This window comes from Lissotriton vulgaris, chromosome 4_1 (assembly GCF_964263255.1).
Source record: "Lissotriton vulgaris chromosome 4_1, aLisVul1.2, whole genome shotgun sequence".
Taxonomy (NCBI): Eukaryota; Metazoa; Chordata; class Amphibia; order Caudata; family Salamandridae; genus Lissotriton; species Lissotriton vulgaris.
In genome coordinates this window covers 256,435,377-256,452,813 of record NC_141691.1, presented here as the reverse complement: position 1 = coordinate 256,452,813, position 17,437 = coordinate 256,435,377, and positions in this window count along the sequence as shown.

Below are 17,437 nucleotides of genomic sequence, written 5' to 3'. Positions count from 1 at the left end.
TGTAGGCTCTTAGCATTGGCTACACTCCAAATGCCGGCCCCATACACTACTGTGGAGATGCATTTAGCTTTATAAATGGATATCATCTCTGGAATTGGCGTATTGCCCAGTTTACCAGCAAAACTAGTTACCCCCCAGTAGCTCTCAACATCATTTGCTTTCTGGACTGTTCTGCCGTCCCCCATCTACCTGTGCTCGCAAAAACTTTTCCCAAATATAAGAAACTGTTAACACACTCTATTTCCTGTTTGTTAATAAAAACCCTGCATTTCTTTTTAAAAGACGCCTTCCCACATGTCATGCTAAAAGTTTTTTTAATGTTCACCCTAAGACCCCTATCCTGCATATATTCGATGAACTTTGTAAGGGTTCTTTGTAGGCCATTTTGTGTCCTAGACATTAAAACTGCGTTGTCCGCATATAGTAAGATAGGTATGGGACAGCCATCAATTACTGGATAATCGTTTGGGTGCTCTGCCAGATATTTTCCCACACTGTTTATGTAAAGGGTGCAAAGAAATGGGGCAAGAACGCACCCTTGTCTCACTCCTTTACTTATTTTAAATCTTCTAGTGCACTCCCCCTCATTCCCATACCTAACTCTTGCACCAGCATCCCTGCATAGCTCTTTTAAAAACAACAATATGTCTGCATCAACACCACTGTCCATTAAAATGGCACACAGTTTTTCATGTACTACACAGTCGAAAGCTTAACTGAGGTCAACAAATGTTAAAGATATATTAACACTTTTTGCCACTGTATACTTGTCAACAATCAAACTCAAGTTCAGGCCCTGTTTAACTGTCCCAAGCCCTGCTCGGAAGCCATATTGTAGCTTAGTTAGCACTCCCCTCTCGTCAGCCCAAGTTTGTAACTTGTTCAGGAATACCCTCCCAGCCACTTTTAGAAGAGATGGGTCGGTAACATAACGGGTCATTTCGGTCGCCTTTTTTAAAAATTGGAATGATTATAGAGTCAGTCCAAGTAGCAATAAACTCCTGTTGCATACAATTCACAGGGACGTTTGTTAAGAGCGGGCCCGTAGCTCAATATTATGCTTATAAATGTCCACCGGTATGCCATCCGGGCCAGGGGCTTTACCTGCCGCACTATCTTCAATGGCTTTTATCACTTCATCCATGGTCATGGTAATTTTCAGTGGAAAAATATTGTCTTGCATTCACCCTACAGATGCCACAGCCCCTAATTCTCCTATTGCCTCGCCTTCCATCTCCTTCGTATATTCATTGCCTTGACTATCATTATAAAGACCACTAAAATATTGCACCAACCTTTCCTCTTCTATTGCTACATCGATTATGTCAGTATCACGCATAGATAGGAAAGGAGCCTTAACTATATTCCAGAACCCTATGTTGTCTTTACTTTCACTAGCCTTACATAAATTCTGCATGCTTCCTCTCTTAATTCCAGTTTTCTCTTCTTTTGAGCCCGATTATATACAAGTCTGGCCTGTTTAATGTCTGCCATGACTTTTGGCTTGATTTTCAAAACTCTTTTGAGATTTTTATGGGCATCACTACATCCCTTATCGAACCATGATTTCTTTTTCCTAATGTAATTTTTCCGTTTAAGGGCCACAAATATTAACTGTCTGATTTTGCTTGATATATTCGTGAAGGCTTCTATTATGTCTTCACTCTCCTTATCCTGAGCTAGGCAAGTGTTAAAATCTGATTTCTGTTCTTTAATGAGTTGGACCAGGAAAAGCTGGGGTTCAACCGTACTCCATTTTTAGCGAATATCCATTTGAGCTAGCAAGTATTAAGTCTGAGCCATATTTTTCCCCTATTGTACATTCCTCAGGTACCCCAGGTACAGTTTTTAATTGGATACTTATGGGTTAGTGGTCACTGTATAGAATACTATGTGTCTTAAACATAGATGCCTTACCACTAAGTTTTCTGGACATCAATGCAAAATCAATAATTGAATTACAGCCTCTCCCATTATAGGTGGACTCAAATTCAATCCTGGGGATACACATATCATTAAAATACCCTAGGGCAAGTTGCAATAAGATTTCATTTAGTTTTTCCCCTAGTGGTCTTTGGGTAAAGTAAGGTATTATGTCCCCTTTAGTTTCACCCATGCCACAGATACTGCTTTGATGGAACTGTCATAGGGTGCAATTGAAGTCCCCGCCCTAAATAAAATACACTTCCCCTTTTAACATTTCCATTCTATTACTTAATTCCCGTTGTAATCTCGCTAGAACACACAACATCTTATTCGGTGGGATGATATTATATAAATTATTCAGCACCAAACAACAGTCGGTAGTTAGATGAAGTTCTATAAGCTGATAGTGTTCCGCTTTACACTCGAATTTTATTTTTCTTAAGCCCAAGACATTTGAAATGTAAGTGCATAGTACCCCCTTATTACGCCCATGTTCACTAAAGACTGCCAGAGTGTGGAGGGTCCGGTAGCCTAGCCTGTGTGCTTCATCAACCATCCAGGTTTCCTGGAAACAAACTATAGTGTATTCTGTTATAAACTGTAGTTAATGTTGATCTACCATTTTGTTGGTTAATCCTGCAATGTTCCAGATTGTTATTCCCAATTTTGGGCATTCTTGTATAGGCTGACTAAGTTCGTCCATCAGAATTATATTCTCCATAATTATAGTGTTGAGATCATCAGCTGCAGCTTCAATTGTCGTAGACTCTAAGCATATTTCCTGACTTCCTGATGTATTTCAATTAGTGCTACAAGGGGGTTTACTAGTTGGCCCAGTAGTCCTGCCCAGTTGGTCAACATACCCCTTTCTCAACTCATCATCCCCATTGAGTCAATCAATATCCTCCAGATCTGTCAGAAGTTCAAACCTGTTTGACAAAGATATCAAATTCCTGCTTGACCTAGTATTACATGCCCCTCTCCTTATGGCTCCTTGTTCTCGAGAGTTTTGACCCCGATAAAAAAAACCTAATGGGAGGATACTGAGTTCATTAGTTCCCATGTAATTTGCTCCAGTTCTATCCAGGATAGCATGTACCAGTCTTGGGTCACTAAGGGTCAGTACATCATCTCCTACGCCGACGACACCCAGCTGATCCTCTCCCTCACCAACGACCCCGCCACCACCAGAACAACCTACACGAAGGGATGAAAGAGGTAGCCGAATGGACGAAGAACAGCCGCCTAAAACTGAACTCTGACAAGACGGAAGTCCTCATCTTGGGATCCTCACCCTCCGCCTGGGACGACTCTTGGTGGCCCCCCGCCCTAGGAAGCGCACCCAAACCAACAGACCACGCACGCAACCTGGGCTTCATCCTGGACTCCTCCCTCTCCATGATCAGACAAGTCAACGCCGTCTCCTCATCATGCTTCAATATCCTACGCATGCTACGCAAGATCTTCCGGTGGATCCCCACCGAGACCAGGAAGACAGTCACCCAGGCCCTCGTCACCAGCCGACTGGACTACGGCAACTCCCTCTACGCCGGAACCACTGCAAAACTCCAGAAAAGACTCCAGCGCATTCAGAACGCCTCAGCACGACTCATCCTGGACATCCCCCGACACAGCCACATCTCCGCACACCTGAGAAACATGCACTGGCTCCCCATCAGCAAGAGAATCACATTCCGACTCCTCACACACGCACACAAAGCTCTCCACAACCAAGGCCCAAGATACCTCAACGACCATCTGACCTTCTACACTCCCACCCGCCAGCTTCGATCGACCAGCCATGCCCTCACCGCCGTCCCCCACATCCGAAGAGCCACAACGGGAGGAAGATCCTTCTCCTACCTGGCTGCCAAGACGTGGAACTCCCTCCCCATCCACCTTCGCCTGACCCAAGACCACCTCGCCTTCAGGAAGCAACGCAAGACCTGGCTGTTCGAGCATAGCGGACCCTCCTACCCCAAGCGCCTTGAGACCCTCCGGGTGAGTAGCGCGCTATACAAATGCTTTGATTGATTGACTGATTGATTGATTGAAGCCTGTACTTGGGGTGCTAGAGGGTGTCAAAGTGACACCCTCTGCACCCTTGCAGGATTCGGTATCTACCGATACGGTAAATACCGAATCGGTATTGCCCATTGATTCCTATGGGCTTCAAGGCCCATAGTAATCAATGGACAATACCTTTTCGGTAATTACCGAATCAGTAAATAACGAATCCTACCAATTCAGTAAAAATTACCGATTTTTTACCTACATCTTATTTACTGATTCATAAATACCGGATCGGTAAAGTTCGGTATTTATGAATCGGCAAATAAGATTTACCTTCATCTGGCCCTTAGTCACTGTTTTCACTCATTTCGGTGGGGATCTACCTGTAGATCTTGCGGAGCATGCGAAGGGTGTAGTAGCAGGAGGATGAGACAGCGTTGACCTGCTTTGGCATGGAGAGGGTGGAGTCGAGGATGAACCATAGGATGCCTGCTTGGTTGGTGGGTATTGGAGCTGTTCCCAGTGCAGTCGGCCACCAGGAGTCGTCCCAGGCAGAGGGGACGACTCCGCTTCAGTCAGCTGTTCTTCATCCAATCTGTGACAGCTTTCATTCCTTCGTGGAGGTTGGTTTAGGCAGTGTGGGGGTCCTTGGTGAGGGAGAGGATCAGCTGGGTGTCGTCTGTGTATGAGATGGTGTTGCGGTCATGCAGTTGGGCGACGTGGGCGAGCGGTGTCATGTATATGTTAAACAGTGTTGGGCTGAGGGATGAGCACTGGGGTACGCCGCAGATGATCTTGGTGGCTTCGGAGCGTAAAGGGGGAGGCAGATGCTTTGGGTTCTGCCGGAGAGGAAGGAGGTGGTCTGTCCAGGTCCTTCTCTTGGATCCCAGCATCGTGGAGGCGTGCCCGTAGGGTGTCAAGGCAGACCATGTCGAAAGTGGCTGAAAGGTCCAGGAGGATGAGGTCCGAAGTTTCTCTGTTGTCTAGCAGGGCCCTGATGTCATCGGTGGTGGTGATGAGGGCAGTTTCGGTGCTGTGGTTGCTGCGGAACCCACACTGGGATGGGTCCAGGATGCTGTTCTCCTCAAGGTAGCGGGTCATTTGTTTGTTGACGGTCTTCTTGATGACCTTCACCGGGAACAGGAGCAAGGAGATGGGTCGGACGTTCTTGAGGTCCTTGTGGTCAGCCTTGGGTTTTTTGTGTAAGGCATTGATCTCGGCGTGCTACCAGCTCTCCGGGAAGATGACTGTCTCAAAGGAGATGTTGATGGCTTTCCAGAGATGGAGGGCGATGGTGGTGCTGGCTTTGTTGAAGATGTGGTGTGGGCATGGGTCTGACGGAGAGCCGGAGTGGATGGTATTCATTATTTTGATGATGTTGTTGTTGTTTATGTTGGTCCAGGAGAGCAGGGGATCGGTGCGGATGGTGGCAATGGGGACGGAGGTCTCAGTGGCTGTCGGGCGGTCATGACGTTCAAGCTGTCATGGATGTCTGCGATCTTGCGATAGTAGAAGGTGGTAAGGGAGTCGCACAGGTCTTGCGAAGGAGGGATGTCATTGGTGTTGGAGCTGGGGTTGGAGAGTTCCTTCAGGATATTAAAGAGCTCCTTGCTGTTGTGTGCATTGTTGTCTAGGCGGTTTTGAAGGAGGCCCTTTCGAAGGATCTGATGGGGTGATGGTGTCTGCGGGTGGCATTCATGTTGGCTGCCTAGCTGTCCAGTGTTTGTTCACTGTGCCATTTCTTCTCGAGCTTATGTCAGGTTTGCTTAGAGGCCTGGAGTTCTTCAGTGAACCAGCTGGCTTTCTTGACGGTGTTAAACATTTCAGGAGAATAGCGTGTGCACACCTTCCCTTATTTTTCCTTTTTTTCATTTCAACTTTATTTTGAGCTTTAACACCTTGGCTGCTAGGTGTTTTCCCCTCCTGTGCTGACTTTGGATTATTTCCATTGTTTCATGACGAGCTCAGCTCGTCATCAGCACAGCTCAACCGTGCATCATGATGAGCTGAGCTCGTCATGAGCATGGAAGGGGTTAAATGATTGCGTGCAAAACAGGACTGTGTTTGTCCCAACACAGTAGTCTTGAGATAGAAAAGGAAAGGGTTCGCCGTTTGTGTCCCCGTCTGCTGCACTGCTTAGATAAGGAAACATTCCTCGTACATAAAGTCATTCTATCTTAAATTCATCACAATACTCCATAGTACTCCGTAAACTTTTCACTGTTCTCATACTTCACATCCGCTTCAAAAGAGAGACACTCCGGAGACAGCCAGGTGGAACTTGAATGTTTTAATTTGCATTTTCAAATGTCTAATAATGCCGAAGCTTTTTCACAGACATGTGCTTCCAACTTTTCTTACGAACAGTCCAGTGTCAAAAACCCAATGCATTTCGAACTTATCATTAGTTCTTCTTCAGGGGTGCTGGAAAAAATAAATGAAGGGCTACATCAACAAATATTGGAAAATAAAAATGTCATTACGTAAAAGATGCAATAAATTAATCGCCGCAGCAATCTCTCTTATCCTTAATACACCCAAGTATGTAAACATCCTCTTCTCTCCCACAGTAACCGTTACATGATTTACAAATGAATCCCACAGCATCTACAACAACCCCTTGTAACTTAAGTTTATCCTCGCAAGTACTCATTGCTAAAGACAAAGACTTAGTCCAAATAATGTACTCTCCCCACACCCCTAACTGGTCTTAAATTACTGCCACTCGATAAAGATATAAAATGTACCTGGTTATCTAAAAGCCAACACCTTGTAACGGGTCTTCTCTCTTACGTGCCATGAGCCTAGCCAGAGCTACCATCAATCTAAGTTTCCCCTTCTGACTCGTTCTTAAATCCTCAAAACACATATTGTCCAAATCAATTCATTAATTACCATCACGTGATCTTTAACAGTCTCCGTGTGTTCTTTTAGAAAGAAAACTATGTTTCCCCTCCATGCACCAGTGTTTTCCAACAAAGCCACATACTCAAAAAAACGTCAGGAAAATATAAACGAACATCATTAACATTAAACTTTGTGAGATCGTAAATATGAACTGTGACCAATACATAATTGCTGGATGCTAAACAGTGTGTTTTAGAGCGGTCAAGTATGAAATAGTAAAATTCAACATAAGCTGAAACATAGAAAGAATGAAATGCTACAAAAGCTGAGACAAAAATAAACGTGGTCCGCATTTGATGTTATCATTTGCATTATGTTCGAACGTGATGCTGCCTCCATGGTGAAAGTCCTTCCGAAGTTTTGTTTATTCAAAGTGAGGTCAACGTGTGGGGTGCACACCGCTTGTGGGACATGACTGTGAAATGTTCTCCAAATATATGCATACAAGATTGAAGTATATCAAAGAGGTTTATTAACAAACACCCCATCCATCAGCTACCAGCGAGTAACTGATTTCCAGGGAACATCAGCAGGCATCGTATTCTAAGTTCCACAGAACCTTAAGTTATGAAGACTGAGAATACACTACACATCTTCTTTCTTATAACAAAGCATTAACTCACAACATAAGCATGAGGAGAAAAACAAGAAAAGGAACAATGCAGAAAGAAATCAAATTAAAACATGTTACACATAATGCCACATCTTTAACTTACATAGTCCTTAAGATATAATGGCATTTTCCTAACATGAGTAGAATCCTTTCTACAGCAAACATTTGATTCATTAGAATCAGTAGACCTACTTTCAACAGGAACAGAATTAAAAGCATTTTCATTGACAACAACCACGCGATTAACATTCCAGATTTTCCCATTCTCCAATTTGACAGAATTCTTAAAACATTTCACTACCATAATGGGAGTAGAATACTTTGACCAGGACATAGCTCCAACTGGAGCTTTCACACGAACAAAATCACCAACTACCACTACACTTTCCTTTACTCTTTTCCTTGAATCATAAGAAACTTTATTTTTAATCTGCATCCTTTCTTCTCTTTCTCTCCAAGCATTATAATTTTTATCCTTTACTCCTTTACTCCAAAACATCCAACCAGGAGACAGACTAGTATTGGGATTTCTACCCTTAAATAACTCAAAAGGAGTTCTCTTAGTTGTAGTTTGTGGAGAAAATCTATGAGCCAAAATACATTTCTGCAATTCTTCTTTCCAATCCAAGGAATTTACCCTTGAGAATTGAATATTTTCCTTTATAACTCTATTGAATCTTTCTATTACGCCATCAGATTCTGGGTGATATACAGACGTTCTTTTATGTTTAATCCCACATGACAACATGAATTCATTCATCATATTTGAACAAAATTGGGGTTCATTATCAGTTAAAATTGTCATAGGAAATCCTTCCCTTCTGAAAACGTCCTTAAGATAAGAAATCACACAAAAAGATGTGACCTCCGACACAGAAGAAACTTCAACCCATCTAGAGTAGAGATCAATTAAAACAATTAAATAAGGAGTTCCCTGTTCACCAGAAAGAGGACCTACAATAACAATAGCAATATCCTCCCAAGGACCGGTAGGTAAATTTCTACAAACCATAGGTGCTGTTCTTGGAAGCAAAATGTTATCACTTATTTTACAATGTACACATTCCCTCACTTCCCTTTCTATTTCCAAATCCATGCCAGGCCACCAGAAAGAACTGCGAATTCTTTCCTTAGTTTTTACAATTCCTAGATGACCTTGATGTGCCTCTTCAATAATTTTTTCCCTCAAAGTGATTGGAGGAATTAATTTCGAACCTCTTAACAAAACATCATTTTCAACAGACAATTCATTAATTACTAAGTGCCAAACTTTATCAAAAGTTTTATCAAGTACTGTATTATTTTGAATCAAATTCCTAATCCTAGAAATCACCTCATCTTTCCCACATTCTTCAACCACTCTTCCTCAAGTATAACACCAGATATAATCTCACAAACATTCACTTCATCCTGACAGATCTCATCTTCTTCAGATACACCATTAGTATCTCCAACCAATCTTGAAAGACAGTCCGCAGACACATTTTCCACTCCAGGTATATAATTTACACTAAAATTGAATTCCTGTAGTCCAATCACCCATTTCCTTATGCGCAAAGATACACAATCCAAGCCTTTTGTCGTGAAAATCTCCTTTAATGGTTTGTGATCAAAACAAACCTTGAATTCCTGACCCCATAAGAAATTTTTAAACTTCCTAAGCGCCCAGAATATGGCCAAAGCCTCTTTTTCTATAACAGAATAGTTTAATTCTGCACCTCGCAAACTCCTAGAAGCACAGGCAATAAGTTTCTCATTTCCACCTCTATTCTGTTTCAAAATTGCACCAAGTCCTTTTGAACTAGCATCAGTTACAACAAACGTTTCTTCAAAAGGAATAAAAGCCTGTAGATTAGGAGCATTTTCTAAATCTTTCTTGAAACCCTCAAATTCTTTCTGACAAAGCTCTGCCCAAATAAATTCTTTGTTCCTAACTATTAAAGCTCTCAAACTGCTAGACTTACTGGCTAAATCCTTTATAAATTTTCCATAATACTCAACCATGCCTAAAAATGAAACAATTTCCTCTTTATTTTTAGGAAATTCCAAATTTCTAATAGTATCTACCAAATCTTTCTTTGGAGATATTCCATAAGCAGAGATATTATGTCCCAAGTAATTTACACTTTTCACCGAAAATTTAAATTTTTCATATTTCAAAGTAAGACCTGCAGATTCTAGTCTTCTTAAAACCATTCTCAAAATCTTATCATGTTCTTCTTGACTTCTCCCATGAATCAACAGATCGTCTTGATAACATTTTACTGACTTAATTCCTCTCAAAATAGAAGCCATAACCCTTTGAAAAACTGATGCAGCAGACACAAGACCAAACGGCATCCTTTTATATTTGTAGGAGCCCATAGGCATGATAAATGCCGTCAAGTCTTGTGACTCCTGCTTCAACTCAACCTGATGATACGCCTGAGTTAAGTCTAAAGTTGAAAATATTCTTGAATCACCTAGAGAAGTTAAAATCTCATCAATATTTGGTAGAGGAAATTTACCAACCACCACCTCCTTATTTAGCTATCTCAAATCACAACAGAGTCTAATTTTGCCATTGGGTTTGTTTGCGACAACAACTGGCGCCAACCATTCAGTTGCCTCAACTGCTTCAATAATATTTTGCTGAAGTAATTTTTTAATTTCCTCTTCAACTTTTCCTTGAACAGCGATAGGAATCTTCCTAACTTTTGCAATCACAGGAATTGCATTCTTCTTGATTTTAATGCAAGGTTTGTACCCTTTTAAGCATCCTAACTCTTTTCTAAAAAGACGAGGAAACTCCTTAACAAAAGAATTCCCATCTGATTTTATTTCCTGAATCTGAATTTGTGGATTAGAATTTGGATTTAACACCACACCCAACATGCGCTGATGTGACCAACTGATCAAACAATCCCCAACCTTTGAGACATAAACCTTTCCAACAATCATGTTCTTTTCAATTTCAATCATAGCATTAAAATAACCCAACATGCTTATAGGAAAACCACCATATCCTCCTGGATTGAGATCCATTCTAAAAAGCTTGTTTTTCTTTTGAAAATACTTCTCATACATTTCCTTGGATACGATTGTAATGGGAGAACAAGAATCAAACTTCATGTCAATTTCTATACCTTCAATCTTCACTTTGCCAACAGGATGATCATCATTCAAACTCTCTTTAACCTGACATATGACTTCTTTTATCTCTTTTCTAAACACCTTTCTTTCTTTTGATTTGCAAAATTTCACAAAATGCCCTTTTTCCCACAAGCATGGCAAACAAAGGTTAAAGCAGGACACGTTCTTGAATTTCCCTTATGTCGAGACTTTCCACACCTGAAACATGAAATTGCATTAAAAGAAGTATCTTCTTTGCTTGGATCCTTAGGAACATTCTTTACTTCCTTTACCTGACAAACAATTTCTTTTACATCCTCAACTACAGTTTCAACTTTCATTTTGTCCCCTTTTAATTGATTTACACATTTTAACATATGTTCAACCCTTTTTGCTATACTTACAACTTCTTCTAATGGCGGTTCATCCTTCAGCCATAATTCTTCTCTGATCTTTTCCTCTCTACATTTCAATACTAACTGATCCCTCAATCGTTCTTTATTCACCGCACCAAATTTACACGTTGAAGATAACTTTCGTAAAGCAGATAAATACTCTTCAATTGATTCATCTTTCCATTGTTCCCTTTTTCCGAAGTGATACCTTTCCATAATAGTACTAACGCGAGGCAAATAATGTTTATCTAACTTCAATAAACAAACTTCATATTCATCCAAACCCCTTTGTTCTTGTACAGATAATTCAGGCAAATTTTCTAATACTTCTTGACCTTCCCCTCCTAAACAATGTGTTAAAAGAGAATACTTTCTTTCTGCACTTAAATGTGTCCCACATACACGTGCATAATGCGCAAATATTTTTTTCCACTTACTCCATTTTACATTTGGTTCACCTGGATCAGGGAGAAAAAACGGTGTAGTAGTAACATTCTGCATTTTTAATTTTAAACAGACCTACAATAAGCACTTTCTTTTTTAGGATTGCAACTTTTCTGTGTCCTTAAACCTATTAAAAAATAAATATATTTTCTTTTCTTAAACTCAACAAAATTACTATATTTCAAGAGAGCTTCACACACACAAAAAAAAATAGTCTTTTCTTGAAAATGTATTTTCCAATATATTACTGTTAAAAATACCCTTCCTTTCGTTAACTCCAAATTTCAAGTTTTACTTCTTTCTTTCTCCCCTGACACGTTTGAAATCACCCACTTCTTCTACGAGAAACAGTGCTCTCCTTTACACCGACTTCGCTTCAGAGAGTACTTCTTCAACGTTTCTCTTCGCTTCACGGAATACCTCTTCCGCGTTCCACACGCCGAACAAACTTTCCTCAAATCTCTCGTTTTAGAAACGCCAGGACGCTCACACGCATTCTATGTTATGTTATGTTATGTTATGTTATGTTATGTTATGTTATGTTATGTTATTATTATACTTCTATAGCGCACGGCCACTCCACGGAGTATCCCGGCGCTTTATCGAAGGAAACCCAACCGAAGAAGGGAGAACATAACACTGAGAGGACACGCAGATACAGGAAGCAACACCAAATTAAGGGAAAAGCCATGTCTTAAGGGCCTTTCGGAAGGACAGAAGGTTAGAGGCCTGTCTCACAGAAATTGGGAGGTCATTCCAAGCATGAGGAGCTAAGTAGCGAAAGGACCGTCCCCCTGCTCTAGCGCGCTTGATAATGGGAACACTCATTTTAGATAGGGGCGAAGATCTGAGAGATCTTGAGGGGTGATACCAGGACAATCGTTTGGAGATATATTTAGGGCCTATACCATGTAGAGCCTTAAAAGTCGTGGTCAAAGTTTTAAACAAAATCCTTTTAGCAATAGGTAGCCAGTGTAGGGTTGAGAGAAGATCAGTGACTCTGGCTTTTCTTGGAAGACCAAAGATGGCTCGGGCCGCAGAATTCGGGGCGATTTGTAGACGCCTAACCAGATATTTGGGGAGTCCCAGAAACAAAACATTCGCATAATCCAGCCTAGAGCCGACCAGTGCCTGGACAATGATTTTCCTGTGCTGGATGGACACTAAAGGGAGAAATTTACGAAGCATCCGAAGGATGCCGAAACATTTCCCAGTAAGCTATGAAATATGCGGTCCGAAAGATAAATCACTGTCAATAATAACTCCCAAATTTTTGGCCTTCAAAGATGAGCTAGTGGGAGGGAACATATCCTGCGGCCACCAGGGTTTCCAATCAGGCTCAGAGGTACAACCAAAGAAGAGCAACTCCGACTTGTCGGAGTTGCACTTCAGTCCATGACGTCCAAACCACTCAAAAACCGCGCTCAAACATCCCCTAACCTGGGCATCATCAAACAGGCCATCCTTGTTGCTTACAAAGAAGAGCTGGGTGTCGTCAGCATAGGTGACAATCCGGGCACCGAAAGACTCCGCCGTCACCGCCAGGGGGGCCATAAAGATGTTAAAAAGGAGGGGGCTCAAGATGGAACCTTGGGGAACCCCCACTTCTAGCGGTGACATCTCGGCGGAGTAGGGAGGTGCCCAGATTGTCTGTCGGCGGTCAGCTAAGAAGGATTTAAGCCAGTTCCACACCGTTCCCCGCAGACCAAAGTCCCAGAGTCTGGAAAGGAGAAGTGCGTGGGGAACGGTGTCGAAAGCCGCCGACAAGTCAAGCATAATCAGTACAACTTTTCTTCCAACATCCAACTCCTCCCTGATGGCGTCTGTGACTTCAAGGAGTGCAGTCTCCGTGCTGAAATTTGCACGGAAACCAGATTGAGTACTATGCAACAGACCATTTTCCTCGATGAAATTAGAAATAGATCTGTGAACAAACCTCTCAGTCACTTTCGCCAGAGCAGGGAGTAGGGAAATGGGTCTGTAATTGGCATGGACTGAAGGGTCGAGTGCTGGTTTTTTAATGAGTGGCAGGATCATGGCGCTCTTCCAAGCCTTAGGAACTACCCCGGAAGAGAGCAACAGATTCAGGATGGGATTAACCAGGTCATTTAGAACAGGTGCCATATTTGCTAGACACTAGGCAGGGCAAGGATCCTGTGGAGATCGGATTTAAGACTTGCCAGGATGTCAAGAGAACTCTCATGATCTAATGGGGGAAAGTCACACAAGAAGGGACCATGGTCTGGCAAGGGACACCCCAGACTCACCGTATGCTGCTGAAAAGTGGACTGGAGAGATTCTTGAATAGTGGTAATTTTCTGTACAAAATAGACAGCCAATTCCTTCATCCAAGCTTCTGAATGAGCATGGATCGGAGTATAAGCAGATGGAGAGGTAAAATCTTTTACCACCCTGAAAATTTCCTTGCAAGAATGCTCCGCCTCATTTATTCTAAATTCCAAATAGGATTTTTTACCTGCCCAAATTAATTTATGGTAGGCTCGAGTCAGCGCCTTAAAATTCAGCCTCTCAGAATGATCATAAGATCGCCTCCATGCTCTTTCAGCTTTCTTAAGATCTTGTCGTGCTTTTTTTAAATGAGGAGTAAACCATGGGGCAGATGTCCTCTTATCGGCAGAATTTTGTTTCTTGGCCGGAACCAAGCTCTCCAGACGGTCTGCGAGCCAATTATGAAAGAGAGCAATGTAATCCTCTACATTGTCAGAGGTAGGACAGGGAAAATTTGTTAAAGCATTTGATAGCATCTCTCTAGTAAGAAGATGGAAAGATTTAGAGAGATGCTTTAATGACACAGCAGGTTTGGACCGTGATGAAGCCATAGCAGGAAAGGAGAAAGTAATGAGAAAATGGTCTGACCACAAAACTGGCATGGGAGGGGCAACACAGATAGGAAGAGTAGAAAAAATCTGATCCAACGTGTGGCCTTTATTGTGAGACGGTCCTACCACATAAGGAAATAGTCCGAGCACGGAAGTAATATCCAGCAGTTTTTGAGTGTCCGGATCTGAACTATTATCCATACGAATATTTAGATCACCCAATAGAAGGCAATGATTGGACCTAAGGCATGGAGTCGATAGGGCTGCCTGCAGTTCTTCTAGAAACGGCCCCACCGAGCCTGGTGGTCTGTAAACAAGAATACGTGTACAAGCCTGGGAAGACGAGAGCTGGAGAGTGAAGCCGAGGGCTTCACTGCCCTGTATATTATCTACAGGGAAAGTGCGACATGCTATGTTCTTATTTACTATGATAGCCACTCCACCGCCTCTGCCAGAAGGCCTATCTTTCCTAAATATATTGTAAGCGGAGGGTACGGCGTTTGCCAAATCGGGGGCAGAAGAGTCAGACAACCAAGTTTCCGTCAGGAACAAACAGGATACCTTCGAATCCTGCAACATATTCCAAATGTCTAAAGCGTGGCCAGGTAAGGATCTGGTATTGCGTCATCATTTCTCCAAATTCGTCGCAGCTTGAAGAATGCTGGAACACACCAACGGCTCCAATTAAAACGACTTTCCGCGCATGAATACGCACAACTTTGAAAGACCTGGACAGTCCCAGTTCACATAGCGCTTCGAGTAAGAAAGCACCAGAGAGGTATTTTACCCCTAAGGATGTTTACAAAATTAACAGACAGTTCGTTTTAAAACCAAATTGAAAGTTCGTATGTTTCCTTCTCTTGTTCTCAAATATAACTGACAGCCGCTGGAGAAGTATTTTCTTCTCAAATTAATACAGCCGCTGGAGAATAATATTCATTAATCATTTCCTTCAGATTCAATTATATCCGATTTCCAATTGCAAACACCTTCCCATTTGATTTAATCTGCCGCTGGAGAAGCTATATTTTCTTCCCTTTTTAAACACAGCCGCTGGGGAAGATTCTTTCAATTACCAGTCGTACAAGATCACTTTCATTTTCCTTGTTATTCTTTCTTTCATGCACTTTCCTTTTCGTCACGAAACTTTCTTTCCTTATTATTCATATTATTTAGCTTGATGTTGAGGTGTCCTTCTCTTCGCCTTTTCCTCCCAATTGTCCTCGTCGCCAATGAAAAGTTCTCCAAATATATGCATACAAGATTGAAGTATGTCAAAGAGGTTTATTAACAAACACCCCATCCATCAGCTACCAGCGAGTAACTGATTTCCAGGGAACATCAGCAAGCATAGCATTCTAATTTCTACAGAACCTTAAGTCATGAAGATAGAGAAGACACTACAGACTGTTTGCTAAACATTTCAGGAGAATAGCGTGTGCACACCTTCCCTTATTTTTCCTTTTTTTCATTTCAACTTTATTTTGAGCTTTAAATGATTGCATGCAAAACAGAACTGTGTTTGTTCCAACACAGTAGTCTTGAGATAGAAAAGGGAAGGGTTCGCCGTTTGCGTCCCCGTCTGCTGCACTGCTTAGATAAGGAAACATTCCTCATACATAGAGTCATTCTATCTTAAATTCATCACAATATTCCATAGTACTCCGTAAACTTTTCACTGTTCTCATACTTCACATCCGGAAAAATAAGGGGAGGGGAAACTTAGATTGATGGTAGCTTTGGCTAGGTTCATGGCACGTAAGAGAAAAGACCTGTTACAAGCTGCTGGCTTTTAGGTGACCAGGTACATTTTACATCTTTATCGAGTGGCAGTAATTTAAGACCAGTTAGGGGTGTGGGTAGAGTACATTATTCGGAATAAGTCTTTGTCTTTAGCAATGAGTACTTGCGCGGGTGAACTTAAGTTGCAAGGGGTTGTTGTAGATGCCGTGGGATTCATTTGTAAATCATGTAAATCATGTAACGGTTACTGTGGGAGAGAAGAGGATGTTTACATACTTGGGTGTATTAAGGATAAGAGAGAACTCTGCGGCGATTAATTTATTGCATCTTTTATGTAATTACATTTTTATTTTCCAATATTTGTTGATGTGGCCCTTCATTTATTTTTTCCAGTACCCCTGAAGAAGAACTAATGATAAGTTCGAAATGCTTTGGGTTTTTGACACTGGATTGTTCGTAAGAAATGTTGGAAGCACATGTCTGTGAAAAAGCTTCGGCATCATTAAACATTTGAAAATGCAAATTAAAACATTCAAGTTCCACCTGGCTCTCTCCGGATCTTCCTTTTGAAGCGGATGTGAAGTATGAGAACAGTGAAAAGTTTACCGAGTACTATGGAGTATTGTGATGAATTTAAGATAGAATTACTTTATGTACGAGGAATGTTTCCTTATCTAAGCAGTGCAGCAGACGGGGACGCAAACGGCGAACCCTTTCCTTTTCTTGCTGGTGTGACTGTTGGAGGGTTTCTTGATCGGGACAACGGTGGTGGTGCAGTCTTCGATCCACTGTCTGAGGTTGCCGGCAGCGGTGACAGGGTCAGTGGGGTCGGCGGGTGGGCTCCGGACAAGGGTGGTGGTTAGCTGGTCTTCGGTGACTTTGCTCCAGCAGCGGCGGGGGAACTGTTGGGTATGGCGGTGCATGGTGGGTATCCGGAAGGAAGTGGATGCAGCGATGGTCGATTTAGTGGAGTTCGGTGGTGTGGTTGAAGGAGACGTGGGAGCTTGGAGAGAAGATGGTGTCGAGCGTGAGGCCGGCGGAGTGGGTGGGTGCTGTGATGAGTAGTCTGAGTCCGAGGTTGGCGAGGTTGTCGATCAGGGTGGTGGAGTTGGTGTTGTTGTTTTTCTTGAGGTGGAAGTTCAGGTCCCTGAGGAAGATGTAGTCCGTGGAGGCTCGGGTGTGTGTGCTGACGAAGTCAGCAATGGAGTCGCTGAACTGTGGTCGAGGTCCGGGCTGTCTGTAGACGAGGGTTCCTCTGAGGGTGGTGTTGGGAATGGTGTGGATCTGGAAGTGCAGGTGTTCAGGGGTGCTGAGGGTGTAGCCGGTGGTGGTCGAGACTCTGAGAGTGTTTCTGTGGACGATGGCGATTCCTCCTCCTACTCCGTTGGTGCGGTCCCAGCAGAAGATCTGGTAGTCGCCCGGGATGGCTATGGCAATGTTGGGTG